The sequence below is a fragment of the Zalophus californianus genome, chromosome 1 (genome assembly GCF_009762305.2).
Source record: "Zalophus californianus isolate mZalCal1 chromosome 1, mZalCal1.pri.v2, whole genome shotgun sequence".
In the NCBI taxonomy this organism is placed as follows: Eukaryota; Metazoa; Chordata; class Mammalia; order Carnivora; family Otariidae; genus Zalophus; species Zalophus californianus.
Window position 1 is genome coordinate 172,299,004 of NC_045595.1, and position 8,337 is coordinate 172,307,340.

The window sequence follows — 8,337 nt, forward strand, 5'->3', positions numbered from 1 at the left end:
GAAAATCCAGAAATAGACCCACAATTATTTGGGCAGTTAACCTTTGACAAAGCAGGAAAGAATATCCAGTGGAAAAAAGACAGTCTCTTCAACAAACAGTGTTGGAAAAACTGGACAGCAACATGCAGAAGAATGAAACTGGATGACTTTCTTACACCATACATAAAAATAAGTTCAAAATGGATGAAAGACCTAAATGTGAGACAGGAAACCATCAAAATTCTGGAGGAGAACACAAGCAACAACCTCTTTGACCTCAGCTATAGCAACTTCTTAGTAGACACATCTCCAGAGGCAAGGGAAACAAAAGCAAAAATGAACTATTGGGACTTCATCAAGATAAAATCTTCTGCACAGCAAAGGAAACAACAAGACTAAAAGGCAGCCTATGGAATGGGAGAAGATATTTGGAAATGACATATCTGATAAAGGATTAGTATGCAAAATCTATAAAGAACTTAACAAACTCAAAACTGAAAATCAAATAACCCAGTTAAGAAATGGGCAGAAGACACAAATAGACACTTTTCCAAAGAAGACATTTAGATGGCTAACAGACACATGAAAAGATGTTCAACATCACTCACCATCAGGGAAATACAAAGGAAAACCATGATGAGATACCACCTCACACCAGTCAGAATGGTTAAAATTAACAACACAGGAGACAACAAATGTTGGCAAGGATTCATAGAAGAGGCAACACTCTTACATGGTTGGTGAGAATGCAAACTGATGCAGCTGCTCTGGAGAACAGTATGGAGGTTCCTCAAAAAGTTAAAATAGAACTAGCCTATAATCCATCAATTGCACTACTAGGTATTTTTAGGCTACAAAAATACAGATTTGAAGCTCTACGTGCACCCCAATGTTTATAGCAGCATTTTCAACAATAGCTAAACTATGAAGAGAGCCCAAATGTCCATCAACTGATGAAAGGATAAAGAAGAAGTGGTACATACATACAATGGAATACTACTCCACCATCAAAAAGAATGAAATCTTAACACCTGCAATGATATGGATGGAGCTAGAGTGTATTATGCTAAGTGAAATAAGTCAGAGACAGACAACATATTATTCCACTCATATGTAGATTTTAAGAAACAAAACAGATGAACATATGGGAGGGGAAAAAAAGAAAAAGAGAGGGAAAGAAACCATCAGAAACACTTAAAGATAGAGAACAAACTGAGGGTTGATAGAGGAAAGTCTGGGGGATGGACTAAATGGGTGATTGTTATTAAGGAGGGCACTTGTGATGAGCACTGGGTATTGTATGTAAGTGATGAATCACTGAATTCTATTCCTGAAACCAGTATTGCATGGCATATTAACTGACTAGAATTTAAGTCAAAATTTTAAAAGAAAAAAAAAGTGAATATGTATGTTAGAAGAAAGTGAGGTTACTACTAAGGAATGCCTTTTTTTCCCAAAGAAACACTTAATAAAGATTTGAAACAAATGCTGGTTTTAAAGCATTTCAGCTTCACTATCCAAGTTGATATTTAAGAAGGCTTACAAACTTTATAGTCTTCCTTTTTAGTAAGAAAAATTTTTATAAATTTGGATTGATTTTCTTTGTTTTCTGATTGTAATATTCAGTTTTGGCCTTAGGTCTTCTCTTTAAGATATTTTGTCTCTTTCTGGCAGTATGTTTTATTATACTCAGTCAAGAGATATTAATGACATTATTAAAGCAACTTAAAAATATCATTTGCCACTAAAATTTTTATCCTTTTGTGATATGTGCAACTTAATCTTGGTTATCTGTTCATAAATGAGGCAGATCAAAACCACAATGAGATATTACCTCCAAACTGTTAGAATGGTTACTATCAAAAAGACAAAAAATAACAAGTGTTGCCAAGGATTTGGAGATACTGGAACTCTTGTACACTGTTGGTGGCAATGTACAGCCATTATGAAAAACAGTATGGAATTTCTTTTTTTTTTAAAGATTTTATTTATTTATTTGACAGAGAGACAGCGAGAGAGGGAACACAAGCAGGGGGAGTGGGAGAGGGAGAAGCAGGCCCCCCGCGGAGCAGGGAGCCAGATGCGGGACTTGATCCCCAAACCCTGGGATCATGACCTGAGCCAAAGGCAGACGCTTAATGACTGAGCCACCCAGGCGTCCCCAGTATGGAAGTTTTTCAAAAAAAAATAAAAGATAAGACTACCAAATGATCCAGAAATTCCACTTCTGGGTATATATCTAAAGCAAATGAAATCAAGGTCTTAAAAAGATATCCATACTATCATATTAATTGCAGCTTTATTCACAATAGCCAAGATATGGAAATAACCTAAATATCACTAACAGAAAAATGGATGAAGAAAATGTGATATATCATATATATAGTGGAGTATTATGCAACCTTCAAAGAAATGGAAATCCTTTACAAGTGCATCTACATGGATGAACCTAGAGAACATTGTAAGTGAAATAAGCCAAATAAAGATAAATACTGCATAATCTCAGGTATATGTAGAATTAAAAATAGTCTAATTCAGAGATATAGAGAATATGATTGCCACGGGCTAGCGGAGGGGGGAGGTGTGGGATGGAGGGTTGGGGGTGAGGGTATACAGATGCTGGTCAAGAGGTACAGTTTCAATTACACAGGATGAATAAATTCTGGAGATCTAATGTACAGCAACATAACAATTGTTAACAGTACTGTATCATATTATTTACTTTTACTAAGAGGGTAGACCTTAATTACCACAGAAAAAGAAAAGAAAAGAGAATCATAATCATGTGTGGTGATGGATATGTTAATTAGATAGCTTGTGGTGATCATTTCACAATGTATAGGTATATCAAAACATCAAGTTGTACACCTTAAATATATGCAATTATTATTTGTCAAGTATAATTCAACAGAGTTGGTAAAAATAATTACCCATAACTGACAAAGGTAAAATAGAGACATCTATTTTATCATCATCAATTCCATTAAACAAAAATGCATCCTTTAAAAAATTCTAAATTTGTAATTAACCTCATGGACTAAAATTGTTCTAATAAAGTGTCATAAAAAATAATATTCTCATGATCTGATTTCTGTAAAGAGAATGACCTAGCCATGTTTAGATTAAGATTCTACTTGAATCTCCCCCAAGTTTGACACTTCATATGTTAAAACAAAACTCTTTTCTGGATAAGTACCCTTACTATTTTCAGAATTCCTTACTTTCTCTTAAATATGTCATCAGCAATGTTTATTCTCTGTGGTCTTAGTTCATTTTTCAAAAAGAAACATATTGTGTAGCATTCTGTAAGTTATGCTCTGCATGACAAAGCACAGAAATGAACAGCATTCATTGCTGGGGATTTTGCCCAACAGCTCAGGGTTTGAAGTCACTGTTTGGGGTCATTTGGAACAATCAACATTTTGATAACAACCATTTTCTTGCCGTTGTATTCATTTTCTGTAGTTCCTCTACTCTTTAAAGGCCTTGAGTTTCCTTGCTTAAAATATTATCCTCACCACTTTGAAAAGTTTACTGTTAGAGAATATTTAGAGAGACAGATTCTTCTCTCTCAGGTTTTGGCTGAAACATTAATAGTAGTATTTATATACCTTTCCTGGAACCTTTGATTCTATCTTTAAGAATACATGAAATGTTTGAAATATTTTATCAAACAGTTTTGTGTATGTGTATGTATAGAACTTCAAATTTTATAATACGACCAAAAGTAGATGCTAAAGGGGAAATGAGTAAATGTTTATGATTACATTATTTTAATAAAAACACATTTGTTTTAATGTTAGAAACATTGGAGGACATATTATTGGTGCACAGTCTAATTAAAACAAAGTCTGTAGCCAATAAACTGTAGTGATTATGGTTAGCTGGTGGTCTTACGATATGGGTATTAATGAGAGAAATCAGATTGAGATCATTTTATTAAAAAATTATTGTATGATTTCTATTTTATATGATCATCAATACCCATCAACTTTTCATAAGACTTAAATTTTCAACTACGGTGCTTTCCTTACTTTGAATGTTTTCCAACAAAGGCAACTGGATATTTCAGTAGCACTGGCATTGAAAAATATCACAGAATTCTAAGTTAATTTCTTAAGCCCCTTGGCCAGTAATAATTTGAGTAGTAAGTATTCTAATTCTATATGCTTTTCTTCTGCAGTTATTTTTGCCAGCATCACATTTTGATCCATGATAATTTCTCAATCACATACTTAATAGTCCAGAGAAATTTGGTACCCATTTGCTTTTTTGTCAATTTGTGTTAAGGCTCTTTGTCTTTTCTCTGGTCTTTAAATGTAACACACCTCTTTTGGAATGGCTAAGACTATTTTTAGTGGCCAGTCAAGTCGTTTTACATTCATCCATATTTTGAGTAGGCATGATATCTCAGCCATGTGCTCTGTTAATGAAACAAATATTCTTCCCTCTGATTACTTCTCTTACTGTTCTCAAATATCCCCTCTCCCTAAAAGTTTCACAGTTAAAATAGTGCTATGAATTTATTTCTAGATGTCTAAGTGATGTTTTCCAGTTTAGATATACTGTGAGCAACCACCTGCATGCTAGATACATTTTTACATAACCTATTTTAGTCAAAAACACCAAGCGCTCACTTAGCACATACACTAAAATTGGAACGATATACAGATCAGCATGACCCCTGCACAAGGATGACACACAAATTCATGAAGTATTCCACAATTAAGTATATACCTTCAAAAAACCCCACCAATTCCATTCCCTTAAACTAAACATTATTATAAAAATAGATGTGAGGGGCGCCTGGGTGGCTCAGTCGTTAAGCGTCTGACCTCAGCTTGGGTCATGATCCCGGGGTTTTGGGATTGAGCCCCACATCGGGCTCCCTGCTCAGCGGAAAGCTTGCTTCTCCCTCCTCCACTCCCCCTGCTGTGTTCCCTCTCTCACTTGTCTCTCTCTCTCTCTCTGACAAATAAATAAATAAAATCTTAAAAAAAATAGATGTGAGGATTAAATAATTAACAATTAGTAAAAAAATATCCTTTTCAAAATAGCCAGTGTTTGGAGACATTGATTTATAAAGTTCTCTAATAACATTTCATGGGCTTTGGGTGGCCTACATGATATTAAATGGTTATTTCAACCACTGAAGTGATCATGTAAGATTTCAAAAATATTCATTACTATTCCTTTAAGAAAGTTTGTTATGGGGGTCAATGAAGATTCAGGTAATTAAAAGGGTATATGAGTTATATGGTTATCACTGTTAAGGGCCATAGAAAAATCTTTTTAAAAATCATGTCAAAGGAGGTTTATTCCACATACTGAAGGAATTTATCACTTATGTGATATTTTGGGTAAGGCAATTAGTTCAGATTTAGTAAAGAAGACTAGAAATGGGAAGAACAGAAATAAAAATTTATTGATTTTGTATTTTATAACAATTCTCAGAAAAAAAAAGGTTAATATGGAACGTGAATTGGCTGAAAAAATAGATTTTTCTGAAACTGGTGTCCTTTTGATAATAACTTGTAGGTTATTTCTAGGGATAGAGTGGTCACATAATAAATCCATTAACTGTCGAATAATGAAATTATTAGATAATAAAAATGTCAAATCTGTAAAAGATTTAGTTATTAGAAATAAATTTGAAGACTATAGATAAAGGCATTTTGTTCTTACATGGAAATATTATAGTGCTATTTTTATTCTCTATATTTTATCTCAATTAATATCAAACTGAATTTTTTCTATTATACAGCAATCACTAAAAGCAATTTTAGCTGTCAAATAGATGATTTTAGGGAGGTCAAGTTAAAAAATGAGGACAGTTCTCCTTGAAGTGCTCTTATTCCAGAGAATTTTAAATTAAATTAAATTAGATTATTTAGGGTGGTTGATAATAGAATGACATCCAATGCCATTCTGAAGTAACTTTTTGAAAAGATTATAATTCAACATTTTAGTCAACATAACAAATGCACTTTCATTGGTTTTCTTGATCTAGCTATTGTACACTGAACAACAAAAGTAACCATTTATCTTCATTTTGAGTATATAAATGCTGAGAGTTAGAAATATTCTATTTATAGTTTTAGTACAAGGTTGAATGCACTTATCACACTTCATTGGTTGCACATTTTATACTTAGAAAAAGTGTTAAGAGTCTTTTCTATTGATTCACAGGCTAAGCAATTTCATTTTTTGTTTTCATACTTTGACCTACAACCCTAGGATCCATTAGGGCACTACAATAGCAAGGTGTAGACACATCAACTACAAAGAAATAGAACTAAAATGACAGTGTCTCCAGCTAGGGATGCATTAATAGACCTGAGAAATCAAACGTAGAAAAGGCAATTTTTTCCTGCTGGGAAGTGGAGTCCTCAAGAGAGACATTTCAGATTGAAGAACATGATATGAAAATCAATGAAGGCCCTATTGTGCTACTGATGTGTCCGGGAAGTGTCATTTTATATCTCGCTAGTGGATATCTGAAGGAAGTTAAAGCTACTTTGCTCATAGTAATTGGATGAATCCTCTTTTATCAGTGGTCTATTTTGCTGCTCAAAGTAAAAGTAAAATATACTGCGGGGTCCAGTTTGAAATGAGATATGAAAAAGATTTAATATGAAAACTGTTAGGTCTATTTGCAGACATGAAAAAGAAATCAGTGATCAGTGAGCAGTTTCAAAATTCCTCTAATTAACACATGAATTTAAACAGATAACTGTAAATACTTGGCCAATTGGCAGGAAACTGTGGTCAAGAAAACAGCACGTTGGCTAACCAGGGAAGGAAACTTAAAAGGCATCTTTGCAAATATTAGAATGATTTGCAGACACCAAATAGCTGATTTGAAGATTTAATTTTGTAAATATGTGTGCATTAAAACTAGAGGAGTTATATGCTTGGAAATTGTCTAGATATTAATTCCTGGAATTTTTATTGCTCATGCTACTAAATGCTATTGTTTACCAGATCACTATAATAAAAAGTTTAAGAACTTTATGGCAACTATCTTTGGTTTCCCCAAAAGTCACTTGTCAATTATCTCATTATTTCCCCCCAAAGTATATTTATCCTATGGAAAATCCTTATATGTTTTGATTGCTGCTATATGATATTTGAAAGAGACTATGTAAGGTAAGAGCAGCTATTAAAATTGGAGGTTTCTATTTAGATTCTACACTTTTCACCTCTTTTTACTTTACTTTATTCCACAAAGCATTTGTAATGGCTAAAACTCTTAAATTTACATCGTATACTCAAAAATTGTAAAGCTTTTGAATTTGAATGTTTACTTAATTCAAATGAGCTTCATTGTTTATTGGTTAGTGGGAAACTCTTGGAGTCAGAATTCATTAATTTATGTATCAGTTCAATAAGCAATTTTTGGGAGATAACTAGTCATAATGTAAAATAAAGAGCTTTTCATATATGAATGAGTAAATTGAAATAGAGATTGGAGCGCCTGGGTGGCTCAGATGGTTAAGCGTCTGCCTCGGCTCAGGTCATGATCCCAGGGTCCTGGGATGGAGTCTCACGTCAGGCTCCCTGCTCCTTGAAAGCCTGCTTCTCCCTCTGCTCCCCACCTCTCTCTCTATCTCTCATGAATAGATGAAAAATTTAAAAAAAAGAAAGAAATAGGGATTGGTCATTTACATGTATCAAGTCATGTGTAATACACTGGTGCCCAAAAAAACAATGACTTTGGGGCACCTGAGTGGCTCATTTGGTTAAAATTCTGCCTTCTGCTTAGGTCATGATCCTAGGGTCCTGGATCATACTGTGCATTGGGCTCCCTACTCAGCAGGGAATCTGCTTCTCCTTCTCACTCTGCTCCTCCCCTGACTTGTGCTCTCTCTCTCTAGCTTACTCTCTCTGTCTCAAATAAATAAATACAATTAAAAAAAAAAAAAAAAAAACAATGACCTCAAAGGTGAAAATGATCAAAATTAGGGGAAATGGAAATATAAGGGAACAAAGATTTTTAATTGAGAAACATGAAATTAAGGATGCTAGTATCTTTTACAACAAAGGTGGTAATAATTGGCCATTATTACCCTGACTATGTGGAACCAGCAGAGAAAGGAATTCTGCACTAGCTCTCTTATTCTTGGTAACACTCACCTGCACATTTCAGTTTTTGAGAATTCCATGGATCTCCCTAAACCTGTAACATCTTTTATTCATTCCAGATATGTATTCTTTCAAATGAGCTTTACAAAAGCAAAATGTTTTTTGAGAAGACCTGAACTCATATTATGAAAAAAATGTATTTTATCAATTCTAAGATACACATTTTTTCTCATTTTGTTATCTGTGGAATTGAAACCCATTCTACAATCAATG

The 8,337-nt window shown here is 33.8% G+C and overlaps 1 pseudogene; it reads left to right on the plus strand.

The window, feature by feature from the left end:
- Positions 1-4,608: 4,608 nt before the first annotated feature.
- LOC113919053 lies at positions 4,609-4,708 on the plus strand (annotated as a pseudogene).
- The last annotated feature ends 3,629 nt before the right edge of the window (positions 4,709-8,337 follow it).